The sequence below is a fragment of the Zootoca vivipara genome, chromosome 1, assembly GCF_963506605.1.
Source record: "Zootoca vivipara chromosome 1, rZooViv1.1, whole genome shotgun sequence".
Lineage (NCBI taxonomy): Eukaryota > Metazoa > Chordata > Lepidosauria > Squamata > Lacertidae > Zootoca > Zootoca vivipara.
Window position 1 is genome coordinate 76379198 of NC_083276.1, and position 12813 is coordinate 76392010.

General features: G+C 44.5%; 1 protein-coding gene across 3 annotated transcripts in view; it reads left to right on the forward strand.

Moving 5' to 3' along the window:
• The first annotated feature begins 214 nt into the window (after window positions 1–214).
• SLC25A22 (solute carrier family 25 member 22) overlaps window positions 215–12813 on the forward strand; it is a 71486-nt gene continuing 58887 nt past the window's right edge. For 2 of the 3 annotated variants that reach the window (XM_060276453.1, XM_035122114.2), the window contains exon 1: window positions 463–600. The gene's annotated coding sequence lies outside the window, so the exon portion shown is untranslated. Of the gene's footprint in view, window positions 366–462; window positions 601–12813 lie in introns of those variants that run through there. The other variant, XM_035122088.2, reaches the window with a different exon arrangement.

The following is a 12813-nucleotide window of genomic DNA, read 5'->3' on the forward strand; positions in this document are numbered from 1 at the left end:
CCTCCCGCTTCTGACAGCAGCAATGAACCGGTGATGGGAGGAGTGTGTACTAAGTCGGGGAGAGTTTTGACGCGGGCGCTTTCACGTGAGCCCTCCTGGGGCTGGAAACTATTGTGCGGAGCCCAGAGAGAGTGGCAGCAAGCGGGGAAAGTGGCTGCCATTGCGGCCAGCGGCCAGAGGCGGCGGTGCCGAGCTGGCGATGGGAAAGAAACTGCACGGACATCCTGGTTTGTACCACTTAAAGGAACAGCCAGAGTCGAGGGAGGGAAAGAGCGAGCGAGGGAGCAGCCAACCAGCCATAGACTCAGCGAGATCGGTGCTTTCCCGGCTGTTTTCCGACAGAGGCGGAGCGCCCCTACGGCTCGGTGAGTGCCCTTGGTTCCTTTTCGCCCCCTTCCCTTGCCGCTCTGGGATGCCAGATGGGGATGTGGGGAGCGTCATCTGCCCCACGCTTCCTTGAAAGCTTCCTCGCTCCAGCTCCAAGGGCGGGCGGATGAGCGGCCGGAATTGTTCCGCTGAGCGTTATTAGGAATGGTTTGCAAATGCAGCCGGGGTTGCAAGCAACCCTTCTCCGCCCTCCGTCCCTCCCTCCGTTGCATGGTGAGCTGGCGTGGCGCGGCCGGTTGCAACCCGGCAGGGATTAGCCTCCCACCTAGTGCGCGCGTGTCCTTTCCTCCTGCTCAAATGCAGAGCGAAACGGCAGGATTAAAGCCGCGGCGCCTGCAGATACCGAGCGGCGCGAGGAGGGCGTCTTCTCAGCCAACTCCACCCGAGAGATCCTGCTCTTCCTTCCTCCCTCCCTCCATCTCCAACCCCCCACCCCCGAGGGAGTAGGGATCTGTTGCATCATGCCCCCTTTATCTTTACTACATCTCCACCCTTTCCCTTGGAGCAACCGGAAAGTTTGACTGGAGCCCAGCGTCCTCCTCAGCCATATGGGGAGCCCTGCTGCACCCCTCGGGAGTGTGGCCACGAATGAACCCCTTCCTGTATCCTCCCAGTATTTGGCTGCGTTTCCTAGCCTGACTTTTGAGCATTGGGGCGGCTGGGAAGTACCCGGAGCTCCATACTGAAGCGTTGGGGGCGTGTGAGGTCAATAGGGGGGAGAAGAAGAGGGCAGTTGCTCTGCGCTTGTCTGGGATGCTCCACGCTCTGGCCCTGCGTGGGCTTAACTTTTCCCCTCAGCCCCGCCGCGGGGCTCCCTCTCGAGGCGTAGCGCCAAAGCGCCGCGTGACCTTTTAACCTGCTTGCCCCTCAGCCTCAGCTTGGCTTACGACAGCGCGACCTTTGTCTTAGCGTTTGAGGGGTGCTCCTTATGAATGCTGCCAGTGACCCTGGAAACTTAGTGGCGGAAACATAAAGCAATGTTACCTTGCTGTTGCTGCTGCTGCTGCTTCAACCCAGTGAAAATGCAGGGACTCTTGTTGCCCTCCCCTCTCTTTGGGTGGCTTAAAGTGTTTTTAAGCATCTTGGTGCCCAGCAGGATCCCTCTTTTTCCTGTATAAAACCAGTCGCCTCCCATGGTCATGCAGCTGTTTGTGTAACGGATTGTCTGTGATGCGTTGCCTCTGGAGAACATGGTAAGGTTTGATGTGGGAGAACTCTATGGATACTGGACTGGGCAAATGCCTTCTAGATTCCCACCCCCCTTGCAGAAGCAGTGCCTGCCCTCCAGCCTTGATCTCCAGCAGAGCAGCCTCTCCTTGTGCCACCTCCTACATGCTGGAAGCAGCGTGGCAGATTCTCAGGCCAAAGTCTCCACCTCCTCTGAGGCAGAAGGCAGCCACACAGCCTGCCAGGACCAATCAAGCTGCATGCAGTCTCTCTCTCTCTCTCTCTCTCTCTCTCTCTCTCTCTCTCTCTCTCTGTGTGTGTGTGTGTGTGTCTGTCTGTCTCTGTCTCTGTCTCTGTCTATCTATCTATCTATCTATACACACACACACACACACACACAATTTTTTTAAAACAACAGGGCAAGATACACACTCCAGCTGATACATAGAATCAGAGGTGACCACAGTACGTTGACAAAGGACAAATTTGTTGTTGTCGACAAATCTCCACATATCCTGAAGGACTGAATCTGCTCACTTAGCTTGATTTCAGCGCTATAGGCCTGAGTGGTTTGTAACTGATCTCCCTGTCAATATATAAAAATGGTGTGAGCCTTGTGGTATGTCAGCTCCGGATATTAAGGCAGGGTGGTGCACAGGATCTCAGACTCATCATCCAAAGCTTTTGTTGGGATTCACAGATAAAGGCTCCTTTTCCTAGTCTGCTGTTTGTAAAAAGAGTATTGCCATCCTAAGCAGCACTTGGGTTCAGCCACAGGGTTAAGCTGCCTCCCATCCTATTCAAATGGGCATTCTCAGGGTGATTTTTCAAAAATGTGTCCATGAAAAACAGGCCTCTGAAAGCTATGCAATATGTTTGCTTTAGTTTTTGTGTGAGTTTGTTTGCTTATTTGTTTTAAATTTGCTTACATTTTCTAGTACAGGCTAGGCACTGGATTACCATGCCAGAGATTAGAATTTGATATTCGCCCTGCAGCTCCTCTGCCATATATGACCTTGGGTATGCCTTCTGATTGGGTGTTGCCATTCTCTTGGCTTGTTTTGAGATGAGCTCCTGCAGCAACTAGCACAAAAAGAGGTTGGTCAAATGTCTGGCTTCTGCTCAGCCATGGGGTAGCTGCAGCGAACGTGATGCTCAGAGACTTTGTAGACCAGGCGTCGGCAACCTTTTCTGCCCATGGGCCAGAGGATTCCCACGGACTGTCGTCTGTGGGCCGGACATGGGCCGCACAGGTGCAGAAGCGATTTCCGGTGGCACTGCGGACATTTTGGAAATGGGCAGCACAGCACCAGAAATCGCTTCTGCGCATGTCCGCGGTTGCGCAGAAATGATTTCCGGTGCTGGCTGCCCATTTCCAAAATTCTGCTGTGCCAGAATCGCTTCTGTGGTTGCGTAGATGTGATTTCCGGCGCTGCTCAGCGAGTCCCTGCGCCGCACTGTGCCAGTTTACCGCAGCATGCCAAGCGGGCGGCCTCCATGGGCCGGAGGTTGCCAATGCCTGTTGTAGACAGATGGCTGGGTTTTTAGTTATAATTTTTAAACAAGGCAGTATCCTTGCCATAGGCCATTCATTAAAATGAAGTGATGAATAATACATAAGTCGCCACATCTTTCTTAGAGAGGGGCCTGATGTGGTGAACTCATTTCACTAGCTTTATGCTTTGCTTATCAACATATCTTGGCAGCATAGAAAAGAAAACACACATATAAGTTTCCTAATATAGTTGTTCAAAAGAAAATTAATTTATGCATTTATTCCATTTATTTAACATAGTCTGCACAGAGCTTTGAGTGGCATATTTGGGAATCATTTCACCACCACCCTTCCATATTTTATCCTTGAAGCAGCCCTTTGAGATAGGTTAGGGTGAAATGGTAACTTATCCAAAGTCACTAATTGATTATGATGGCTGAGTGAGCATTTGAATCCAGGTCTTTCTAATCTGTATCTGGCATTGTGGCCCAGGTTTCTTCCTCCGAGCTGTTGAGCCACTTCCACATTTCTAGCCATGTATTTCTTCCTCCTTTAGGATCATTACCCCATAAACACCAAGAAATGCAGCTTCCTCCACTGGTTTCTCCCTGGGCTGAAAAATGTGTAGCCCGCGGAATTTACTGTATCTGTTAATATATGAAACTTTGAAAGTGCAATGTACAGCAAGACTAGGGAGACTTGCATGTGTTTTTACAAAAATGAACCACTACTACTAGAAGATACCATGAATCGGTGTAATCCAGTGAACAAAATGGTTTGTGTACATCTGGGTTTTCAGTGTATGCCCAAGCATAGGCTTCCTAGGTGTGATTGTTGATATCCCTTGGTCCCAATTTCTCATCTGTGAAATGTGAATAACAGCAACCTTCGCCTCTCAGGGCTGCAGAAGAACTAAATATTCAAGACCATAGAGCAGGGTTTCCCAAACTTGGGTCTCCTGCTCTCCTACAACTCCCATCATCCCTAGCTAGCAGGAGCACTGGTCAGGGATGATGGGAAGTGTAGTCCAAAAACAGCTGGGGACCCAAGTTTGGGAAACCATGCCGTAAAGTATTTCCAATGCTGCTACCACAATCCTAAATATGCTGTTCTTTGCATTAATGGAGAAAGTGTGCTACTAATAGATCTGTACCAGCATAATCAAACACAGAGTAGGGATCAATCTATGCATTGTTTTGGTTATTTGAAAATCGATTTCCTAAGGCAACCCCCCCCCCCCTTACACAACCACACAAAAAGCAAAGCAAGGGGATTTCTATGGTTTTTAAGATTCAGTATTTTATTTATTTACTGCACTCATATCCCACCCCCTCCTCTAAGGAGCTCAAGGTGACATGAATGGTTTGTTGCCTTCCTTCCCATTTTATCCATGTGAGGTAGGTTAGGCTGAATGATTGTGACTGGCCCAGGGTCACCCAGTGAGTTTCATGGTTGAGCGAAGATTTGAACCCTGGTCTCCCGGGTCCTAGTCCAACACACTAAGCACTACAGCACCACTGGCTTTTTACCACTATATTCCACCACTGCAAATACAGTGGTACCTTGGTTTACGAACTTAATCTGTTCTAGAAGTCCGTTCTTAAACCAAAGCATTCTTTCCCATAGCAGCGTGGGACTCAATTTACAAATGGAACACACTCAGCAGGAAGCGGAACATGCTCTGCTTCCAAGGCAAAGTTCACAAACCAAAACACCTACTTCTGGGTTTCCAGCATTCTTAATCAAGTTGTTCATAAGCTGTTCTTAAACCAAGGTACCACTGTAGTCTGAAGTTGTCCTGCGTATTCTGCCTCTAGACTCCACCACCTCATTTGTCCATATATCTAGACCCAACCTTAAAATACCTCAGGCAAGATGAATGATAGACCATTCATACAATAATTTTGCCTCCTGATTTCGCTCCTTCCTTTTATCCAGAGAATTGATTGCCACAGTATTAAGTAAAAGCAGATGCCTCTCCATAATGCAAACAAGCAGACATGCTCGAATGCTGTTTAATCGTGTAAATTAAGACCATTGGATTAGATGTTGATGAGGTGTACATACGTTCCAGTGGAAGCTACACAGTTGCTGTAAAGTCATTACAGTTTTTTCAAAGCCCCACCCTGAACATGCAGATTCCTTGATTTTATTTAGTTCTTTGTAAAGTTGGGAGGATATGGGGTTGTATCCAACTAGATTCTTTTGTGAGTACACTCATAAAAAATAATGGACCTTAAGTTTGCCATGCCCATTAATTTCAATGGATCTACCAAAATAGGCTACAACTTCTGATAATATTGCATGAACTTCCATCTCTTTTCAAGTTGGTACACCAAAGAGTCTGTTCCCTTTTTCAGACATGGAAGAGGGAGATGATATTTTGCACCCTTTCAATTATTTGTGTAACATTTCAGCATTACTACAGAAGAAACGTGCTAGACTGTATTGAGTAAAGGTATCTGTACTCTTTATAAGCAAGTGCACAAATTTATGTGCATCACTTCAATTTTCAGCTTGCTGGAAATATCTGTTGGAGCTGTTCAGGGTTGGGGAATCTGTGGCTTCTCAAACTTTCCATCCCCCACTTTAGACAGCTGAGGCCAACCAGTCATAAAAGGTTGGTTCAGGGGCAGAGCCAGACACAAAATGGTGACAGTTTTTGGCATAATTGATTGACAGTTACTGACATTACTTTCTACTGATGACTTATCCATTCTTTGCCATCATTTGCCATCCATCATTTTCCTTGTGGCAATGAGTTCCATGGGTCTACTTTCATCAAGCAGAGTGCAGACATTGACTCAGAGGTAGTTACCCAATTTTAGGCAGAATTTCCTGATACAGAGGCTGCTACCACATATGCCACCCTTCACCAAACAGATGCCCCCCAGCTGTTTTGGACTAAAACTCCCATCAGCCCCAGCTAGCACAGCTGTGTTGGGTGAGACTGATGGGAGTTGTAGCCCCAAACAGCAGGAGGGCACCATCTTGGTGAAGGCTGGTTATATGCACAAGCATCTTGGATTGAGTTAAAGGCCTGACGGCTTTTACATTTTGCGTTTTGATTCATTTTAATATCTCAGATTAGAGCAATGACATTTCATACTGAGTCATGACATCCTCTTTAATCATTCTGTTTTTGGTGGGTGCTTCTGCCTCTCCAGAAACAGCTCCATATGGCTGTGTGATGATGATTCACCCCAAGCTTTTGTCTAGCAAGATTCTGTGCATCTTGCATTTGTGTTGTGTTTATCACAAATTCTTCGCTTCAATTCTCCATATATCATTCGGCTTTAAAGGAAAAGAAGAAAAAGGGGGAAGCACCCACTATCTCCTTCGGATATTACTTTTTAGGCAGAGCAGTCCTATATCCCCATTTATGTTTGTCCTAAACTTCCTAGTGTTTTTCACTCTCTCTCTCTCTGCCTGTCATTTCCTTGATTCTCGATGCCATGGTATGCAACTGAAAAGTAGCTATCTGTTCTCACAAGTTTCTACTGCAGTAAGCAAACAGTTCTTTAATGTGTCAGTGCACCAATTCTTCTCTGGTAGAGATCCTGAATGATCTCTGTGTATACTTTCTGGAACTGTTATAATTCTCACTTCCGTTGTCATCTCTAAAGTTGAGAAGACAAAACACATTCCCATTAAATAGTATGTGAATTTTGTAGCAGAGAATTGAGGCCAGAGCCAGATTTACCTATGAAACCATTATTTCTTGTCACAGGTTATATAACCACCTACATTTTCCTACCTCTCAATCTCTAACACCTTGTCTCAGACATTATGCCTAGCCATAGTTCACAGCCCAAGCCATGGTTAGAAATTCCAAATGTACAAGAGGCAAACCATGGCTTATAGGTTATCTTCTTGTCATCTTCTGTTTTCTGTCCTCTCAGAATTCTGCTTTAATAAGTTCACTCTTGTCTCCATGGTGTAGCTTCTCTTAAGATGGAGCTATGACCATAACTATGGCATGTCACTTTAAGCACTTGACACAAACCATTATATGCAAGCAAACTTCGTAATGTTGTTTTAGATGCTAGTTAGTTTTTGCTGGCTGTTTATAAACAATGGCCCGTTAATTCAGGCACTGCACCAAACTTCCTTAATCCTGGTTTGGAACAATGTCTGAATTTATCCATGCAAATGAGTTGTCGTTCAGAGAACCATATAAATGAACAACATGTTTGAACTGGTTCAGAGGCAATATTTCCAGCTTAATAAATAATAATTTATTAAACCAGGAATTAGCGTGGGCCCTTTACATTGTACATTCAGTGCTTTGGCCTTGGCTACTTTAAACCACAACTCCTATTTAAAGCACAGTTTCCATTATGTCCAAAACAGGATTTCTTTTTCATTTTTAAATGTCAGTTGGCTAAATAGGACAGGAAGCCATTGTCTGATCCTGGTTCCAGGTCACAGAAGGATGTGAAGAAGGCCCATTCTTCATTGCCGGCTTAATAAACCATGGTTTATTAAGCCAGTAATGTTATGTCCTAACCAGCAGTCCATGTGCTTCAGGGCCCACTAGAGATATGCTCTTGTTACCAGTGTCTCAGATAATGATTCAGAAATGCTTGCCTTGGGGCAAATTCTATGTCTCACTGATTGTTGCTTACATTTCTGCATGTATCAAAAATTGCGCCACCAATTGATTCACAACACTGTTGTTGTCAATTTGTGCTTTATTTCAAAATGATATTTTACCATTATTTCTTCTGTTTTTCTTCTGCTAATGCAATCCACTGGGAAGAAGAGCAGCCTCCCAGTTCACAGGTCCTTTTAACAGGGTTCCTTGTTAAGCCTGTTTGATTCACCCACTGTGGCAATTAGTTTTTATGGGAGCACTCCAAATCAGTTCAAAAAGTGGTGCTTGTATAAATCTGTGTCTCCATTGACCGAAACCCTTTATTCATGTAGATTGTGCTTGCAAACAGTTTTATGGCCTGTTGGTTTGCAATTGGCACTGCTTTACTCCACCTGCACAGCAAAACAATTTATATCAAGCTCTCGGGACCTGGGAGCACTGAGCATCAGTACTGTTTTGCAAACGAAATTGAGACTGATATTTTAGTGGTGAGCAGAAAATGCTTTTTAAATGTCTTGTAGTCAAAGAAACGAAGGGATCCCTCCCAGCTTTCTCCCAGGAGAGGGAACAGTATTCACAAATTGATCAACAGATGGCCTGGATTTTGCTTTGGAAGGAAAGGACAGCCACTGTTGTCAATGTGCTTGCATGTGACTCATGTGCATATATATTTGTGTATGCCTGGTATTCCAGAGCCCGATAGAGGGTGTTCTGCAACGTGAAGTACGTGATGAGGTTTCTCTGCAGTTGGATATTGGGCTGAGGAGATCTGTGTGATTATTCTGCTTCTGTGTACATGCAGCCTTGAGCTGCTCTTTGCAGGCTGATCATGATAATCCATGGTCTGGAGCAGATGGGGTGGCACAGCATGCAGGCACGCACGCACGCACTTGCAAGCATAGCTGTTTACCTGAAATAGGCATACAGCTGAACCATTGGGCGCAGTGCTATTTTTCTAGAAAAAGAGGTGCTGGAACTCACCACAAACGCCTCCCTTGTTCTCTTAGCATAGCAATGGTGCCCACCTGAGAGGTGCCGGAACTGGGTTCCGGTTAGTTCAGGCTGAAAAAAGCCTTAATTGGGTGAAGTCCCTTATATTACAAAAGGGAAGGGAGAGGTAAAGTCTCTGGTTGAGATGATGTTTGGGTTCAGAAGAAGTGGGGAGGGAAGCGTTGGGGGGAGGATATGTCCTTCCCACCACTACAAATACCTTCCTTCCATGGGATGCCCAGTGTGGCAACTCAGTGGGAATGTAGAGCTGGTCTGCTCTGTCAGCTGAAAGAGCTGTAGAATGAAGCTGTTTCTCCTAAGCTCAGTGTGCTTGACAAGAGAGATGGCCTTGGAGTAGTTATAAATTATTCCTAGAGCTCTCTAGTGAGTGGGCTTAAGAATAAAGACCTGGGAGTGAGAAACCTTTAGTCATATCCTTTCTTTCCTGCCTCACCTTGATCTGTCATTGGACCTTTACTGTTTCATTTTGCAACACAGTTACAACTGCTATGCTGGCACCTAAGTATATGAGCAGTTCCCCTTTTCATTTCCATGTTTTTTGGCATTTAATTTGCCCAAACCCCCCTATTGCAGGGATAGCCAGTGTCACATCCAGATACTATGGACTACAACTCCCAACATCCCTGGCCATTGGCCATTCTACCTGGGGCTGATGGGAGTTGCAGTCAAAGCCATCTGATAAGCATCATGTTGGGTGTCTTGTCTTATTGGTTCAATTCTACACTTATTGGAGGGTTCCTGACATGCACACTGTGCTTACTTGGAGACCAAAGTGTATTGGGGGGGGAAACCACTGTCTCCTGATGAAGTCAGTGGATTTGGCTGGGCACATTGGTTTCCTGTCCTCACCTAATGGTTTCCTTGCAGTATCAATTCTGGCCACTTTCTGATTGCCTATTTACTGAACATTGATATGTTCGTGAGGAGATTAGATGATGTTGCAGAGCATTTCCTCACAATTTTTCTTACTGCAAAAGTCCAATCTTTTGGGGAATTGGGCTTGTTTTCCAAGAGTGTTAATTGCACGGCCCAAATTTGCCAGGGTGTGACTGAGCCCCACTTGAAAATAGTGAGAACCTGGAGGTACCCTTTGACCATTACACTCCTGTTTACAATTGTGTAAACTAGGGTTTATTGCCCTACCATTTTCTAACTGGTCAGGAAGCCTGCGATATCAAATGATATCTTACTTGTGTAATCAATAGTTGCCTTTGAGTAGAAGCATTTTTATTTCAGCACTAATTCATTCTTCAGTACCATGTCAGCTGCTTTCCTCAAAACTGTTTATATTTAGAACAACATTCCCTCCATATTATGCTACTTCTGATTCTAACAGTGCATAATGCGTCAGTATGTGGCTTGGTTTTCTGGAGATACCACTTTAAATGATCTGCACTCAAGAGTCTCATGTGTCTTTCATTATTCCATATCCATGCCAATTATGTTGGCAATGCCTTTCCTATACTACCCCTTCCTTTTATCCACAACTCTTCTTTAGCATAGATGTGTGTGATAATATATCATTGCTGTAATTGTAACTGCATTAAAGCAATGATTACCACTGGGTTGGTGCTACAACTCCCATGATCCCTAGCTAACAGGACCAGTGGTCAGGGAAGATGGGAATTGTAGTCCAAAACACCTGGAGGGCCGATGTTTGGGGATACCTGCTTTATACCATGTCAGATTATTGGTCCTTCTAGTTCAGTATTTTGTCTGCGCTGACTGGCAGTGGCTCTCCAGGGCTGCAGTCTCTACCTGGATATGCTGGGACCTTCTTAGGACCATCTGCATGCAAAGCAACTGCTCTACAGCTAAGCTATAGCTTCTCCCCCCCCCCCCCACCCAAAGATCTGTGGCCGTGGTGAGATCAATAGCAGATCCTGCACTTTCGCGACCTTGAGATGGTTTGTATGGAATTTGTATATCCTGACTATGTGAAAGGTAACATAACCAAGTCATAATCCCAATCCTATTGGGATCAGGAGTTATAGTGATTTCTGGAGAACTTAGCTTTCATGTCAATATTTTGAAAAGGGGATTTATTTTCCTAATTCATAGTTGTTAACTGTGAGTTCGACTGAACCAGAATTTGGACACCTCTGAAATTAAGTTGTTGGTGGTATAAAGGTAGAATAGCTGAAGGCATGAAATCAAGAGGAACACCAGATTTGGGGTAGAGCCGAGGAATAACCCCCCCCCAACTTAAACCTTGGAATTTAAATTTGGTAAGCAAACCTGTCCACTTCTGAAGCCCCTAACCACTTCCATGGAAGCTGTTTTGACTGTAGGGGTGTTCACATGTTATATTCAACAAGTATACAATACGTGTACACAGTAGTTGAGCTGTATACTCATACAGTTATTGCAATGTTCAATGAATGTAGAATGTGTGTACTCAACAATTGAGCTGAACGAATTCAGAGAAAAATGTCTACAAGTGTGAATGTAACTTGTCCCTGGCTTCAGTGTAATGTGTGAATGTGTTCTATTTGAATGTATTCAGTGTCGTGTTAGGGGAATGGGACTCACATGTGCCAGCTATGTTTGCCAGGTCACAATGTATGCTGTATTTGCATTAGACTTGGAACTCTGATGGCTAAAAAGCACTTTCTACCCATCCTGTTTGGATCATCTTTTAAAACCAGCAGAAAGACTATTAAGAAAGACAAGGTCTTCTTTGTAGCATTCATTTAAACCAAATTAGCCATGGTGTGAACACTCTGCTTTTCCTGGCTCACTATTTAAGACTATATGTGACTGATTCCATTTTGAAATGGGGTCAGCCAAAGACTCTTGGGAAAGCAAGATTTTAAAATATCTGTATGCTTCCCTTCACCTCACTCTATTTTAGGAGAGTTTGCTACAAAAATAGAAATATAATGACAAGACCAGAACAAAAATAGCAGATAAGACGCTAAAAGTGGCAACACGATTTTAAATTATTGGAATGTGTACTTCATGAGATCTCTGAGGGATAGATGTGTTGGCACCATCAGCCCTCAAATAGGGAGGCTATTCCATAACAGGGGCATCACTGCCAAAAAAAACCCCAAACCCTCTCTCTCCCACTTTGACCCCCATTTCACCTCTGTTGTGGGATTCTGCTAGCAATAAGATCTGGGCTAATTAGTGTAAAAGAAATTTTATATTAAATAATAATTAAATTGTATATTATTTTGCTTAAATATTTGTTATTTTCATAAGTTCGTTTTTATTGCTTTTAAATGCCGTGCACATTCTGTTTTTAAATACATGCTTCTTCACGTATGTTTATCATACTGTGCCCTGCTGATTTTCACTCCTTGTCCATCCATTCCATTCTGGGTCCCGTTAACAGATAATACTGAAGGTGCTGGTTTTGTTTTTTTAAAATAATAGGACTTTAACCCAACACCTCTAAATATTCATTGTCTGTAGTCTGTTGTTGCTTAACGCACGTTTTAGCTTATTGGTGGCGGGGATCATGGAAGCAGAAAGTCTTAAAGAAGCAGAGAATCAAAAAAATAATTTTGTGGACTTCCTCCTTGCTTTACTTCCACAAGTTGGGAAAAGTGGCAGTACAGCAAAAGGAAGCCTCATCCTAGAAAATGTAGAGAGAGTATGAAGGGGAAAGGGAGGTTTGAAGATAGTATATGTTGCGCAAGACAATGCAACCAATATGTCAAACAGTATTTTTCAGACACACATGGAGGACCCAAACCTGCTTTGACAGGACAGATGATATTTCCCAATGCAGGGAGTGGGCCTGGAGCAAGAGCATTAGACACCCCAGGCTTTGGGAGAAAAATTGGAAGTCTACTGCCTCATCTTGTGTAGTGCTGTTGTGCAGCGGAGCATAATATTGGGCTCATATGCCTTCAGCTGCCCCTATATATGCTCTGGTGCTGCAGACTACTGTTTCTGCTCATTTCTACTAAAAGTAAATATTAACTATAACATGAGTCCATGGTCACTTTTCTTCTCCCCCATCCTTTTCTGAAGGGGAAGGCTCAAACGCTTGGCTTCCATTTTTACCTATCGGGGATGGAATCGTCAATATTCTCAAACCCCACTCCCCATATACATTAGACCTCTTTTCCCAGCTGCATGAGATAAAAAAGCCTGTTGGTACCGTCTGCTAGCACACAAGAGGTTAATGATACAGCTGGAACTG